The following is a 17,343-nucleotide window of genomic DNA, read 5'->3' as shown; positions in this document are numbered from 1 at the left end:
GCAGGAATGAGTTCAGCTGAACTCGCACGATTTCATTCCCACATGTCTGTCCCAACTTCAGGGGCGATTTCAGAGACATCTGCGCGGGTTTCTTTCTGCACAGATGTCAAAGGAAATCGCACCCCCAAAATCACCAAAAGTAGTAGAGAAACTACTTTTGGCATTTGGACGCTGCCATTTCCGGCAATTGCCGCCAATTTGGCATGCAATCTGATATGTCAAATTGCATAAATGTGAACCAGGGCTTAATGATAGTTTTATATGATGTGGTTTTAGTGACACTAAGCCAAGGGAAAATATCCTTACAAAGTGAGAATTCTCTTGTAAAGTTAACAGCCTATTTACCTTTAAGAAATCAACCCCAATGTAACATAACCTTCATGTTTGTGACCTAAGGCCTCTTTCACATCTGGCGATGTGGAATCTGCGTGATTCTGCCCACAAATCCTTTTAGATTATTTTATGTGCCATTCTACTGCTATATTTGTGGTATGCTGCTTTTCTCCTAGGTGCCCTTTGGAGTACATTGTGCATGGAGCCTTAATATAGCCATAGATGATTCGAATCTCAGCTGGTTCAGCAGGGACTGGCCGAGATTTTACCCATGCATGACTAGGCCGATTGTACCAAGTCAATCCACAGGTGACTGTAGCTGCTAGCAGTCACGGTGTTCTCCCGGTAGGGACTGCTCCATACGTCAATGTCCCCATGCCGGGGGAACACAATAGCTCGTGGGTAGGGATTTGAGCGATTGTCTTTCCTGTAACCCAAGGTTACAGGAAAGACAAATTGCACAATCTTTGGCCAGCTTTACAAGAAAGAACAGAGAACAAAATTACAGAGAAGGATTTCATATTCAGTAATGAGACTATATAAATAAAACCCACAAATCTCCAGATTTGAGGGTGGGACGTATTGAACTGTTACCAGCCCCTTGGCAAAAACGTTTAAGCTATCTTCAGTGGATTTTCTACTTTTACCTGAATTCCAAAGGGTTTAAGTTGTATGTCTGGACTTATCTTGTGCTACAATCACGAAGTAAAAACCTGCTTCTGAAAGACTATAGCTCTAGAAACCAGATATGTTGCTCAGAAAATTCCAAGTTACATTTAAAAAGTATGCAATTTCCTCAGATAATAATCTAGATTTATATAAAGATTGTATTTTCTAAATTCTCAAAACCAAAGTTTTTTTTTTTTTTTTTTTTTTTTTTTAAACAATATACTTACCCGTGACTCTCTACAAGTTACAATTTCTATTAAGCTGGTCATAGACTGTTCGAATCTTGGCTGGTTCAGAAGGTAGCAGCTAAAATTCGAACCATGTATGGGCAGGCTGAATGTACCCAAGTTGATAGCTCAATCAACTTGGAGTACAACCAGCCTGTTGGATTTTACATCCAATTAATACTAGCAGCTGTTGTAGTTGCTAGCAATAACCAGTGTGGATAGCTTCCTCTGCCTGGAGAACACAATGGTTCCATGGTAGGGATTCCCCCTCTAGAGATTTTCTTTCCTGCAACCCATAGTTGCAAGACAGAAATTTGCTCCATTTATGGCCGGCCTTGCTACAAACACTACTCATGTCCTGCCCATATGGTTGTCAGTTCATCAAAAAGTTCATTTTGACTGGTTAATTTAGAATGCATTTCCTCCATTGTTCTTTTCATTAAAACAAACCTGTAACGTAAAAACATGTCACTTGATAACAGGAATCTTAATGAGTTCATACCTGCTTTTCATGCTCTCCCCTGCAAGTGAAACCAAACACTTCCTCTGTAGTCCCGGGCTTCTTCGGTCTCACTTTGAAAACCGAAAAACCTGTGCAGGAATTTTCAGGGCTACAGCAATGGATTACGGCAATAGGTGTGCATGGTACAGTATAGATGCCTCGTAGAACCTATAAAGTGACCCTGTGCCCAGACCATGTGCATTTAGGATTCATGACCATGTTGCCAGCAGGATCCTCCATAAAAAGTTGTCCATACTGCATGTGACATACACCAGCTCATGTCCATATGAGCAGAGATGAGTACATTCTGCACCTGCACCACTTCTGTGGATTGCACAATATTGATGAAAAAAAAAAGCTGTCCGTGGTCCTGTTCTAATACAAAGCTGATGAGTAAACTATACTTCTCTATTCTACCTTGTAAAGTCGGCCATACTTGGATTGAAATTCAGCCGTTTCAGCAGGAACTGGCTGAATTTCGAACCATGTATGGGCAAGCTGGTTGTACTGAAGTTAATCTTTTGATGGACTTCAGTACAACCAGCATTGTCACGTTTTGTTTTTTGTGTATGCACTATTACTGCCGCTGGCAACAGTGATCATTGTATTCTGATGGCGGGGAAACCTCCCATCGTCAGAATACAATAGCACAGCAGAAGGGATTCCGCCATCTATGATTGTCGATGGGGAAAAGTGAGAAATTTTCTTTGCTTCAACCCCTGGTAGGATAGAGAACTGCAAAATGTAGGGCCAGCCTAAAACATATTTAAAGCGGAAGTAAACCCATCAATATAAAAAAAAAAAAAAAAAAAAAAAAAAAAAAAAAAAAAAAAAAAAAGTTTCATTTCCAGCACGTGCCAGAAATGTAACACTCCCATTGGTTGTGCTCTCAACCAAACGGTCAACCCACCCAATGGCTGATGTCATAACTGATCACATGTGCAGCATGGCAGTTGTAGATTAAACAGAAGCAAAAATGGCAGCTTCCTTGGCTGGAAACACTAGGTGGGTTTACTTACACTTTAATATACAGTAGTCTGGGTTGCTGTTAGAGATTCAGGTATCATGCACAGTGAGATCCTCTGTAAAATCTTGTCAGTACACTATATGCATGCATCACTTGTGCCATGTATGTGCATACAGCAACTCGTGTCCTCTTACCAGGACATGGGTGGCTCCTGCTGGTCAGCAACCTTGCTAGTCAGGGCCAACGGCACAAATCTTTACCTATGTACAGTGTTCACTATAGTCCATATGCAGAACCAAGGAAGCAGATTTTTCTTTTGTTTTCTTGCAGCTGAACACCCCTGCAGATAACAGAGCTGTGCACAGGCCCCTAACATACATCTACTTGCAGAGCTGTAAAAAATGTACACATTACAGATCTGAGCATGGCGTACTTTGCTTAAGCCCTAAAGTGTAACTAAAAAGAGAAAAAAAACTTTTTTTTTTAGTTTTGGATAGAGTGGAGATGGATTAGACCAGTGGTTTTCAACCCTGTCCTCAAGTACCCCCAACAGCCCATGTTTGCAGGTTTTCCTTTATCTTGCACAGAGTCAAGGGAAATTCCCAAAACATGGCCTGTTGGGGGTACTTGAGGAGAGGGTTGAGAACCACTGGATTAGAACATCTGTCAGTTTTTATTGCTCTGTCCCAGCTAGAGAGATTCAGCCTCTCAATCTGTCCTGTTTACATCATCATTGAAAGTGAAAGAAAATCCCAAACTTTGGGTGGTCCCCAGAAAAGTAAAAGAGGGGAATTCTTCCAATGGGAAAACTAGTTTTGGTGAACAGGAGGTCCCTAAGGAATTCCCTTACACTTCCCGTTTGGCTATGGAACAGGAAGTGAATGTAAATCTCCGCAATGGGAATCAGACTGCGAAATAAAATGTGACAGGAGTTAAAACCCTCTCTAACATTGAGCATTGATTGCAGAATCAAGCAAATCCACCTGTGGTTGCAAGAAAGAAAAATCACCCAGTCTATGGCTGGCTTTATTTTCACTTCCTGTCCGGTGAAACTTATCACTGAGACGGAAAGTGGAGAAAAAGAAAAAGAAAAAAAAAAAAAAAAAAAAACTGCTATAGAATATAAAAATAAATATAGATATATCCCGTATTACTGCGGCAGAATGGCACGGCTGGGTGAAACAGCGTTACCTTGCGTTGCTTCGCCTTTTGGCCACTAGGGGTGTGTGCCGCTGGAGGCGTGTGCCCGGAACCGATGCGAGTGCCTGGCAGGCGCTATGACTGCCGGCCACCCGCAAACGCTTGTGACAGAGCGAGAACCGGGATCTGTGTGTGTAAACACACAGATCCTGGTTCTTTCAGGGGAGTAGAGACAGATTGTGTGTTCATACCAAGTATGAACACAGATCTCTCTCCTCCTAGACAGTCCCATCCCCCTACAGTTAGAAGACACACATAGGGAACACAGTTAACCCCTTAATAGCCCCCTAGTGTTAACCTCTTCCCTGCCAGTGATATTTATACAGTAATCAGTGCATTTTTATAGCACTGATCACTGTATACTTGTCATTGGTCCCAAAAATGTGTCAAGTGTCCAATTTGTCCACCGCAATATCGCAGTCCTGATAAAAAAAAAAAAAAAAAAAAAAAAGCCATAAAAAGCCCTATTTTGTAGACGCTATGACTTTTGCGCCAATCAATATACGCTTATTGCAATTTTTTTTACTAAAAATATGTAGAATACATATCTGCCTAAACTGAGGAAAAAAAAAAAAAAAAAAAAAAAAAAAAAAAAAAAACACACCACAAACACAACACCCAAGTGGGATATTTATTAAAGCAAAAAGTAAAAGTTAGTGTTTTTTTCAAAATTTTGCTCTTTTGTTTATAGTGCAAAAAACAAACCGCAGAGGCAATCAAAAACCACCAAAAGAAAGCTCTATTCGTGGGGGGGAGGGGGGGGTTGGGGAGACGTAAATTTTGTTTGGGTACAATGTCGCACGACCGCGCAATTGTCAGCCAAATCTTCCGGGGCTGAAGTGGTTAATAATAATGCCCAATTAGCAACAATTATGCAATATAGGTTCTAGCTTTTCCCCACTATCTAAAACTAAAAAAAGTTTTTGCAGAACACACATGACCGGCTTCCCTTTTATTAATAGTGGCTTGCACAATACTGATGAAATCTCTCTCCTGGCAGTCCACCACCATCTGCATAGAGAAGTAGCACATTTACACTTTCACAATGAACAGCCCAACAGCTACAATGCAAGGCTGCCATGAATGTCACCATATCAGAGAGAGTGCAGTTCAAAGACCACTCACAGGGATCACTCATAGCCCAAAATGTGGGTCTGATGTCATATCTAGGTCTTATTTTATGGCTCACTGATTGATATCCTTCTGTTCCATTATCAGTCAAGAGTGTTCATAAAAGCCAGTACTTAGATAAGCATATATTCTGCCACCCTCGCCTTCTAAAAATGCCTGTAGCACAAATGTCGCCATCTTCAATCTTTTAGGAGTTTGACATGCAACAAATAGGCAGCCAGTTTAGTTAACCACTTCAGCCCCAGAAGGTTTATCCCCTTCCTGACCAAGCCCTTTTGTGCGATACACTGCACCACTTTAACTGACAACTGCGCGGTCGTGCAACGTTGTACCTAAACAAAATTGTTGTCCTTTTCCCACAAAGAGCTTTCTTTTGGTGGCATTTGATCACCTCTGCGGTTTTTATTTTTTGCACTATAAACAAAAATCGCAATAAAGCGTATATTGATTGGTTTGCGCAAAAAAGTTATCGCGTCAACAAGATAGGGGGAAGATTTATGGCATTTTTATTAATACATTTTTTTTACTAGTAATGGCAGCGATCTGCGATTTTTATCGTGACCGACATTATGGCGGACAGACCTGACACTTTTGACACAATTTTGGGACCACTGGCATTTATACAATGATCAGTGCTATAAAAATGCTCCGATTACTGTGTAAATGTCACTGGAAGGGGTTAAACACTAGGGGGCGATCAAGGAGTTAACTGTGTTCCCTCAGCGTGTTCTAACTCTAGGAGGGATAGGATTACTAGAACATGACAGATCACTGGGAGCAGTAGATCCCTGTTATGTTGCTAGGAAGAACAGGGAAATGCCTTGTTTACATAGGCATCTCCCCGTTCTGCCTCTCCGCGCCACCGGCAGACATAAGTCCGCGGGACGCAACGTACGCAACGTACGGGTACATTGTTATGCACACCCGTGTCACTTTGCTGACATATCGGCGCGAGCCGGTGAGCAAGTGGTTAAACTCAAAACCAGGGTGGATAAAAATCAATGGAAAATCTATGTACACTAAAAACTGTATGATTGAATCGGTTCTGATATCACCATTTTACTAACCTGACAGCTTATTCTAATAGAATCTTTAATATTTGCAAACAAAACTAAGATTTCCTAACTACCAGCAAGAATCCTTACATTTAAAGAGCACCTGTCATTTCAGATCCATCATGGCGGCGCCTGTTAGCGGGTATCCACTCACCAGCCGCCACCACATCCCTCACCTTGTTGTGTCACTGCCCCATCACCAGCCGTCCCATTAAAGTGAATGGGACTGTCGGTGAGTCAACAGCGGGTCCGAGGAGGAGCCGCTGCGGGACAGAGATGACAGTTGCTCTTTAAAAATGATGGTTTAAATCAAGCTTTTTTACTAGTGATTTAAATCAGGATTTAAAATCGTGATTCAAATCCACCCTGCTCAAAACTTAGCTATGCATTTCATCTGGGAGAGTTAGAAAACATTACAGCCACAAAAGTTTACAGCCAGGCAAATTAGCACTTTCCGATGTGAAGGTCAACATAGGAAGCCCACATTTTTCTTTCTCTTGGCAATCTCAAATTTCAGCTGGTATATATATCCTAATCCTATTTTGTACAAAAAGTATGTAGAATACATATCGGCCTAAACTGAGAATTTTTTTTTTTTGGATATTTATTATAGCAAAAGTGTAAAATATTGGGTTTTTTTACAAAATTGTGGGTCTTTGATTATAGCGCAAAAAATAAAAAAAAAAAAAAAAACACAGAGGTGATCAAATACCCCCAAAAGAAAGCTCTATTTGTGGGGAAAAAAAGGACATCAATTTTGTTTGGGTACAACGTCGCACGACCGCGCAATTGTCAGTTAAAGTGACGCAGTGCCGTATCAAAAAATGGCTCGGCCATTAAGGGGGCAAATACTTCCGGTGTTTAAGTGGTTAAACCGCGAAGATCCAAACTACAGACTTGTAGACTCTCAAACATGCACTTTTTAGATTACCGAGTCTGCACGTCAAGGGTTATCTGTTCGTTTTTTTTATCTTTTTTTTTTTTAGGGGAGGAGAAAAGCAGTTTTAAAAATTGCACAATTTTCCTCTACCCCGACAGCTGGTTCTCCCCCATACTCCAGTACTGGACTATTCCTCAATGCCCCCCAGTCCAATGCTGGGCTATGAACCCTGCATTGGTCTTGATAACATCAGGAGGGCCTTAGATCATCAGAGTATGACCCCATTCACACTGGGGCTGCTAGTGCGTTAGCGTTAAGCCCCGCTTGTTTTGGCAACGCTTTTTGGATGCTAGTGGGGCGCTTTTAACCCTCGCTAGTGGCCGAATGGGTTAAAAACGCTCGTGTTACGGCGCTTCCAAAGCGCTTTTCAGGCGTTTTGTGAGCCCTGTATACAGCACTCCCAAACCACCCCAAAGATGCTGCTTGCAGGACTTTTTCTAACGTCCCACAAGCGCACTGCCCCAGTGTGAAAGCACTCGGGCTTTCACATTTGGGCGGTATGGGAGGCAGCTTTCAGGCACTATTTCTAGCGCTAAAACGCCTGAAAACTGCCTCAGTGTAACAGGGGTCTTAAAGGGAGCAGTCTAGCAGTACAGAATAGCCTGCAGGAGTTGAGGATCAGGTAAATAAAGGCTTTTCCAAGTCCCTAGACATATAAGCAATTAATCCTTGCCGTGCGGGCACAGCCTCCTTGCAAGGAAGCAGTTTTATTCTTCTTGAAGTTAAGCTTTAAAAATGGACTTTGGGAAAACTGCTAAGCTCACATTTGAAAAGTCTTATTTACCAAAGGATTCGGAATTCAGTTCTGTCACTTATAAAAGGACTCCTACCTCTGATACTTTTACGAGGACCTGAAATGCGCCCAAAAAAGTCAAGCACACGAGAAAGGACTAGTCACCAGTATTGCTAATGGTCTCCTTACAGCTGATCTTTCCCCACCATTACAGACTCACTATACCTTGCTCTGCCTGTGTGGAGGTGGACATTTTGGTAAATGCAGGGCTTTGCCTCCTTAGGTCAGTGCCCCTCATACAGCTGATAGGAACTCCTATGCATACAGCCTCATAGTTCCAGAAGTACACTCACATACCAGAGGCGCTCTGCCTGGAGGAATTAGACATTTCTAGAGGTTTACCTCTTGGCGGTAAAAGTATGTGGCTTCTTGGCGGGTGGGCCTTAACGCCGAGCACCTGTATATTTGTGTACCAGAATGTAAATGCAGCTGTGCTGAGAGCACACGCCTTGTGCACTCCTGGCACAGTTCCAGGCGGCCAACAGAAAGCTCCCGATCGATACGCTGCGACAGCAAATCACGGCTGTCACATGATCATAAACTTTGCCCCGCCTCCCAGCATCTGAAACCCCTTAGAGCAGTGGTTCTCAACCTGGGGGTCGGGACCCCCTCGGGGGTCAAATGAGGATTTGCCAGGGGTCACTGAATCCTGGGCTGTTCCTGAACCCCGCACCGCTCTCCCAACCTTTTTGCAGCCGCCCAGCTGGGCTGTTCCTGGAGCCCACGGCTGCCCACTCAGCCTCTTCACAGCCGTCCATTCAGTTCACGGCATGGCTGGGGGGGAGAGACTAGAGGTCAGTTGACTGGTGAGGAATGTGAAGTGGGAGGGGATGGAGGAGATCCTATCTCCTGATTTCGGCATAGGTGTCACTGTTATGAGACACCACAAAGTCAGAGACACAGTGAGTAACACTACCTGTGATTATAGTTGCCATTAAAAGTCCCTACTACAGTTCTCAGATCAGCAGATGACCATGATCAAGAGCACCTAAGTTGGCTAATCAGAACTCCCCCCAGCATTTCCACTCATCCGAATCCCCACCAGCACTGCCACGCATTCCACTCCCCCCACCGAGGAGTAAGAGAAGGAATAAAAATAGAGAGTACATGGAAGGGAGAGGAAAAGAGGGGGAGGAAAAAAGAAAAATGGAGAGGAAGAATAAGAAAGACGGCTAGTGAGAGGGATGGAGAAAAAAAACAAGAAATTAGGATAGAGAGAGATAAAAGGGAAAGAAAGGAGAACAACGAGAAAGTGTGATACATCCTAAAATGTACCATAAGGGGTTTTAATACTGTATGAGTGGAAGGGACTCGGGGAGCGCTAAATGTCCGTGGGTTAGAGGCACAAATTACTTGTCTTGCCTTGGGTGCTGACAACCCACGCTACGAAAATAATTTTACTGTTAGGGGTCCCCACAACTTGGGAAATTTTATCAAGGGGTCACGACACTAGAGCGGTTGAGAACCACTGCCTTAGAGGGACGGGAGGCTCCAAGGAGTTAACTGGCATCAGCACAGAGGCTTAGTAGTTAGCACATTTACCTTGCAGCACTAGGGTCCTCAGTTCAAATCAAAGCCTGGACACAAGAAGTTTGCATGTTCTCCTTGTGCTTGTATGAGTTTCCTCCCACACTCCAAAGCCATGTTGGTAGATGAATGAGTCCTAGTATGTATACATGGGAGGTAGGGAACCTTAGCATATAACCTCATTGAGGGTAGGGACTGATGCAATTATAAGCACTGCATATATTATCAGTACAATAGAAATACCTAAACTAAATACAAGTGATCCATGTTCTGCTCTCTCTCCTGTGCAGCAGAGCCTAACTGCCCATTAGTGCTGCTCTTGCTCTGCCCTCTCTCAGTCTGAGTGCTGCTGTGTACGGGATGACAGGAAGCAGATACCAAGACAAATTAAAGGCACTTATGCTAGTCGTCTGAAAATATGCAGTTATTTTTAACGAATACACGTGTGCACTAGATGATGTATTTTTTTACTGCCCAGAGTTCAGCTTTACCTTACAGCATCAATCAAAACTGAAACATCAGTAAATCACCCCTTTCAGCCAAGTGGATTCAACTGCTAAAAAAAATAAAAATATGGAACAGCAAGGACACTTCACAAGACTGCTTACAAATGAAAATGCTTCTATTTAAGTTTGGAGGTGTGCCCCCTCATCGCAGCTTGCCAAACACCACATTATTTCTTCTCAACTACCTGTTTGGAAACCACTGCTGACAGTATGTTTGTCAGCTGTTTTATGTACCAACATTTGAAGTTCTTTTTAATTGACATTTATGTAAGAATTATTTTTGCCTCCCTGTGGTAGGATTTATGAAGCCACTTAAAACCACCATGAAAAACAGTTGAGGATCCCAAGGTCCGCAACAGTAAAAGCAACCCGCCATTTACATGTCCTGTGGCCTAAAAAGGCGGTAGTAAAGTTCTGGTATGAAAACACATTACAAAAAAGGAAGCTCACCCATGTTGCAGCAAACCGAATGTCATAGGAAAAAACAAGATTAAAACAAAAGGATATTAAAGTCTTGTTTTATTTGTTAAAAAAAAACAAACATGTTATACTTACCTGCTCTGTGCAGTGGTTTTGCACAGAGCAGCCCAGATTCTATCGCTGGCGCTCCTGACCCCTCTCTCTTCTGCCGAGTGCTCCCACAGCAAGAAGCTGTGTGTCCATTCAGACCCTGAGCCGTGGTTCGGCCCTGCCCCCTCCTCATTGGCTCACTGACTTTGACAGCAGCAGGAGCCAAATGGCGCCCGCTGCTGTCTTAGTCAATGAGGAGGGAGAGTCCCGGGCAGCCAAGTCTCTTGTGCAACATCGCTGGATCAAGATTGGAGGACTGAGGGAGGCTGCTGAACGCACAAAGGTTTTTCTTCCCCTCTTAAAAGGCAAAAAAAACCTTCTGCACTTAGAACCACTTTACAGCAGGCCATGCACCGTGCAAATTTCTTTCCTGCAAACACAGGTTGCAGGAAAAGAAATTTGCACGATTCCCTCATTAACATAGACAGTGCTGACAGGGGAATCCCTCCTGCCGAGCAACTGTCTTCTCCCGGCGGGGGAAGCTGTCCTTATCAGGAGAAGACAGCGATTATAGCATCCACTAGCGATAATCACAAGAGAAGCCAGCAGGCTGGTTGTACATTCAGCCTGCCCGTTAACATTTCGAATTCGAACCATGTATGGCCGGGCCTTAGAGTGCATGCACACAGCAGGTCAAAGGCACCGTTTCGAAGAGAAACAGTCTTGCATTTGCTATTTTTGCAATCTTTTGTCCCATTGGGGAGATTTACCTTCACTTCCTGTCCCATAGCCAAACAGGAAGTGAGAAGAAATCCCTGCAAATTAAGGGAATCTCTTGGTGACCTCCAGGTCACCAGAACTACTGTCCTTATTGGAAGATTTCCACTCTATTACTTTACTGGGGACAACCCAAAATTTGGGATTTTAACGTCCAATGATAATGGTAAACAGCACAAAGAGGAGGAATCTCGGGGGGCACAGACAGCAATAAAAACTGACAGGTGTTCAAATCCCTCCACAAAAAGTTTTGCCTTTCGTTCTACTTTAAAGTGGGAGTAAACTCCCATGTATGATGTCACTGGCGCATGTGCTGCGAAGAAACAGCATACCCATACCATTCAGAGCCATGCCATAAACAGTGACTCACACGAGCGGGTGTGATGTCATCGCTGGCTTGGCCAATAAGATAGCTGAAGCCCGTGAACCAGGAAAGACAACCGGGTGAAGATGGAAATGCCTTCAGCGATGACAGCAAGACACTGGTGGGCTTTGTTTTCAGGTATGTCTGTCATAAATGTGCTAGTATGTGATACATACTAGCAAATTATGACAAACTTTTCAGGGGAGGGGGGGGGGGGGTTGGGGGGATTTTTTTGTATGCGGTTTTACTACTACTTTAACTTGCTTTGTGCTGCTTTTGAATTCACATTGTCCTGTGCAGGAAAGAAAAGCAATTTAGATGCAAACGAAAATCCATTCACACAGGCCAATATGTACACTGATGTCCCTCTTACCAGCCACTGATTCATCTGCTAGAATAATTATTACTAGGTCACTGTGATTCTCTATGCAATGAAGGCATATCATGGATGGTTGGAGGGGCCTTCAAGGTGTTGTACATAGTTAGTTTCCCTTAAAATATCACAACCCGGTTAAAAGAGATTGTAAATTTTTTTTCTTCAAAAAAACACCCTGCAAGACAAAGTCATGATGAGCTAGTATGCATCGCATACCAACTCATTATGGAATACAGATCTTAGAAAGAAGCTCTCAGCAGTGCCCGCACACCGCTGACATTTTCCCCAGAGTTTCTTCCAGGCTCGTGGGCCCCGGTGCTGTGATTGGCCGGAGCATGCACGTGGGAGCCGCTGGGCTCGGAAGGAACAGCACCTGTGGCCATTCCTTCTGAGCGCAAGCGCCAGTGATGTCACTAAATGTAATCCTATACGGTACATATTTAGGAAAGATTTACACTACCTATAGGTAAGCCTTATTATAGGCTTACCTATAGGTAATGTCAGCAGAGGAAGTTTAATGTCTCTTTAAAGTACTTTTCCTAAAAGCCCTGATGCAAGCAGTAGGCTGGCTCCTAGGAGAAGTTCTGCAAATATCAAAAAGCCTTGATGGGTGGGTGTCCTCTCTGGGGGAGTAGCAATTTCTAAGCAGGCTGCATTTACATGCTGCCTGCCTAAAGGTAATGTCCACATGTGATGCTGAGCTTCCATGACTGAAGGAATGTTTGGGGAGGGGAGACAAAAGACTAAGCTGGGCTAGATGGACATCCTCCAGACAGGAAATGAGATGGGCTTTGACTTGCTATAGATTACAATGCACACTGTTAGGAGCTCACAGTGTGCAGTGAAAGCAGATTAAACAATTTCAGTAAAGGAGAGCCTGTACAACACTGAAGACAATTTGTGCCATAAAAATGCACCAAAACAAAGTAGGTTTTCAACATGTAACGCATATATGAGACTACAATAAAAGGAGGGCTTTAACTCCTCTCCACTGCACATAAAACATCCACAGGTTGTGTGCCGAGTGTGCCCTCCTGGTAAATTGTCCAAACTTATCTACAGCTCTGTCAAGGGTTTTTGAAGCCAGCAGGAGGGCTCTTGGATCATAGGACTGCAGTGAGAGCCAATCAGAGCGGTCACATAATACACAAGCCGTACCACCTGTCAGGCATTACAGACCATTTAGTGTTTCTAAAGGGCGAACATTTTTTTTACTAGTCCATGCATGAAGGTAAAAAATCTTTAGTGTGCGGTCCCACCTTATACTTACCTGAGCCCAATCTCGATCCAGCGACTTGCTCTCCAGTCTCTCTCTCTTCTTATTGGCTGAGAGACAGCAGTGAGATTTTGTCTCCTACTGCTGTCAATCGCAGCCAGTGAGAGGGGAGTGGGGGCGGGGCTGTAAGCATGTACGTGTGCCTCCAAAGCAAATGGCTGGGTTGTAGCCTGGATCACCAGTGGGGGACCCAAGGAGGAGGATTGGGGCTACTCTGTGGAAAACTGCACCGCACAGGTAAGTATGACAGGTTGGCTTTACATTACAAATCACTTTATGGGGCTTCTCGGAGGCTGCATTAAGGGGTTCATTTGCACATGAACCAGCACTCCATGGGTACCGTAGCCCAAGTCCAATAAATACAAGCTTGTCCTACCATGATCCCGAACCACACCACCATTATACCGTCCTATACCAATCACTGCACAGCATAGTGCAATAAAATAAATAAGACAAACTAATTTAACAAAAACCAGACTTAAATTTAAATAAATATAGGAAAAGAGAGAGTTAGGAGGTCAGTCACCAACATAAGACTACATTTTTTGTGATTTATTCAAAACACTAATATCAAAACACCCAACGGTTCCGGGCCCTATAGGGTCCCCTTCCTCGGAGCAGCAAAATAAAAAGAAACAAAAAAAAACTGTCCGCAACATTAACGCTTTCATGACTAGATCATGAGAACCAAGGGGGAATGAAAACTTATTTAAACTGGTTTCCATAGAAACTGACAGCGCGCTTCCCAAGCCGATTGTGTACAAAGTACACCTCCCAGCCATCTCCCTCCCTCCCTACTCCTTCCAATCCTCTAGCAGCCTCCGCCCCACCTCATTCTCATCGCCCTGGATGCCACTTCTACACAGGACGCTCCTGTCCTCCCAGTCACCACAAGGCAAACTGGTTTCAGCTAAACACCAGGCAGAACCAGGGTGTGTTACACCCAGTCCCCTGAACGCAAATGTCAACACAACAACATATCAGACACATAGGGAGACTGACACAGCGATTAGCCAACAGGTGACAGCTTATAATAAAAGGTGGGGTTACCAGCTGTCCATCCAGGGTCTCCCACATTCCATATGGGGGGGGGGGGGGCTACTAAAAAAAAAAAAAGTTCCGCACTTCAGCGCTCTTCAGTCCTTAAAGCTTAGCAAGTCTTTAGATTTTTTTTTTTTTTTTTTTTGTATAGCATTGGCAGGTTTTGTACTGCTCTTAATCGAACGATCAAAAGGGTGAGCATTACATCAGTATTATCTACCGCCATCATAGGAGTCATTTACATATTGCCACATAAGATCCAATTCAAAGTGAAAACCCTACAAAAAAAAAAAAAAGAGGAAATAAGGAAAAAAGGGTTATGTGAGAATGAAATATATATATATATTTTTTTTTATTACACACACTTTCTTAAATTTTTTTTTTTGTATGATTTACAAAAAGGAATTTTTTTTAAAGAGGAAGGGTGGAAAATAAATTTCTCATCTGATCAAAAGAAATTCTAACCAATAATTTCCATACCGAACCCTACCCATTTCCTTCTATCCCAGAATCGAAAGTTAAAAATTTGCAACCCTGTCATGGCAGTTGAATCACATTTTTTCAGAGCAGTCAGAGCTTGTTCATACCAGGTTACGGTTGCTGGTGTGCACCACGAGACTTCGTGCCGACACACCAATCCCAGCACATTGCGCTGCCTATTTTTGGCTTTTCCCCCAGAACCTCAGAAGTGTCATTTCAGTACTATTCCCATCACAACAGGATTGGTGGATTGGAGGGGATAAACAAAAACACCAAACTAAAATTCCATTCTTTTATCAGCACACACACACCCCCCAACAGCGCTGCAGAGTGAACTGACACTATGAATGTCTATGGGCATGTTTACACTTGCGCCTGTAATTGCCACCCCTGAAAAAGCACGTCATGTTGGCAGATGACAGGCAGCTGGGAGGAAACAAGTCACCTCCTGGAGGCCTGTTTTAACCATTAAAATTTCACAGTGCCATATGCATTATATGAGAATATAAATATATATATATATATATATATATATATATATATATATATATATATATATATATATATATATATATATATATATATATATATATATATATATATAACCCTTGGGAGGGTCACGCTTGGTAGCAGTAAACCCTCTGTGGAGGTATAATTTATGAATTTTTTGAATGTTAAGAACTTTGAGATTGACATTAGGTGGGAGCTATTAACAAGGGCATATTGAAGAAGTTTTTTTGGTTTCCAAATACAATTCTTGCGATACATTGTGATCACGTGTACCACACGGTCCATTTGGCATGAAGGGTCAAGGTGGGTGACCATGGGGGGGGGGGGGCAGCAAAAAGGCAACTCAATTGCCTATTCTTACCGCTCCCATGCATGAATGAGCCCCAAATGCCCAGGGCTGCGTTGAAAAGTAGTGGCCAGTGCTGCCCCAACCCATCTGGTACGAACGACCCCTCATACTCAATTTGTATAGTCACTAATGGTACTATCGAATGCTCCGGAGTTAGCCAGAATCGATAGCTCAGACGGTGGCTTTGGGTATCGAAAGCTCTGGAGGGGGTTAGCCATTATTAAAAGTTCTGACGCCGTTATCAAAAGCTCCGATGACGTTATCAAGTGATCGAAAGCGCAAACGGTGGTATTGAAGGCTCTAAATTGTGTTAGCCATTAATAAAAGCTCCGGCGCGGCGTTACCCGGTACTGAAAGCTCCAAAGGCATTATCGAAAGCTCCAACGCTATTATATAAGTTCAGACTGCGTTATCCTGTATTGAAAGCCCTGGTGGCGTTCTTGGTTATCGAAAGCTCTGGCGGCGGTATGAAAAGCTCTGATGGGGTTAGCCACTAATAGCTCTGTTGTCATTATCTGGTAACGAAAGCGCTAACGGCATTATTGAAAGCTCAGACTCAGACGGCCGTATCTAAAGCTCTAATCTAAGCTCCGTATCGAAAGCACCGGTATCAAAAATGTGCCGATGGGGTGATCCATTATCAAAAGCTCCAGCAACGAAAGCTCCAACGGCTGTGGTGAAAAAGCTCTGATGGGGTTATCCATAATTAAAAGCTCCTGCGCCTTTATCGAAAGCTTTGATGGTGGTGTTGAAAGCTCTGATGGGGTTAGCCATCATCAAAAGCTCTGGCGGCGCCATCGAAAGCTCTAACGAACGATCTTTGTGTGAACGATCACAGGAAATCTAAGAGTGTTTAGCCAGCTTTGCCCTGTAGAGAAGAGGACTCCGGTCATGGATCTTACATTGCTACTCACAAACACATGACATATTGTATGAATAGTAAACAAATAAATACAACCTATAAAAACAAAAAACAACCCCACAACAAAACATAATAAATAGAAACATGTAGAATAACAGGACTGTTTGTAGGAAGGAAGCCTCCAGTGAGGTTTGTTTACCTGCTGTGTTGTTCTGTGTAAACACAACAATAATAATAATAACCTGTGGCTCCCAGGACAACCCTCCCCATGACTGCACTATATCCCGGGTACATGGAAGGACAAACTCCCCCAAAGTAAGTTGAGTGTGGTGGGAGGACTAGGCGCCCCCCGTGCAGTGTGTGGTGAGGAGAGGAGTGCTTCCTCTAGGACTTACCTGTAATGTCCGGTATGGTGGTGACCCAGGAGGAGGAAGGACCGCAATGCCTTGCCTGTGTATGTAGAGTACGCTCAGTCAGTCTCCCACTCCCTGCTCTCCAGACTGCAGCCTTCAGCCGAGGAAGGAGGGGCCGCTGTGTGCTAGAGGAAGAATTAAATCCTCCACCCCCTCAGGGTTCACCATGACATCATTGTCAAAGGATTGTGGGAGAGGAGGTGGAAGGAGAGCTCATTAACCTGTTTATCGCTGGAACTTGGCCATGTTAGCGTTCCAATAGAAGTTTGTGTGCCTCCTAGTCCATCCCTGGCCTGACATTTCCACACAACATGTTCCATATGTGTGTGCTGTGAGGGGGTTATGTTATATTGTACAATCACTTGTGGCTGCAATTCATTTTGTTATCTTTGTTTACGTTGAAGGTGAACTCCAGGTATGGTATGTAATGAATTGTATACATTACTCCAGTTCTGACCACTGTCTGTAAGTACACATATTCTATACCCGTGGAAGCGGAGAATCGCTGTAGTAGTCGCCGTTACTACAGCGCTTA

General features: G+C 43.5%; 1 protein-coding gene across 1 annotated transcript in view; it reads right to left on the bottom strand.

Annotated features, from left to right (window-relative positions):
* Positions 1-16,949, bottom strand: part of RHOC (ras homolog family member C) — a 140,910-nt gene extending 123,961 nt beyond the window's left edge. Inside the window, exon 1 of the mRNA XM_073615722.1 lies at positions 16,791-16,949. The gene's annotated coding sequence lies outside the window, so the exon portion shown is untranslated. The remainder of the gene's footprint in view (positions 1-16,790) is intronic.
* Positions 16,950-17,343: the final 394 nt, after the last annotated feature.

This window comes from Aquarana catesbeiana, linkage group LG02 (assembly GCF_042186555.1).
Source record: "Aquarana catesbeiana isolate 2022-GZ linkage group LG02, ASM4218655v1, whole genome shotgun sequence".
Lineage (NCBI taxonomy): Eukaryota > Metazoa > Chordata > Amphibia > Anura > Ranidae > Aquarana > Aquarana catesbeiana.
Note: the sequence above shows the minus strand (reverse complement) of the source record. Positions and strands in the feature narration are given on the sequence as shown.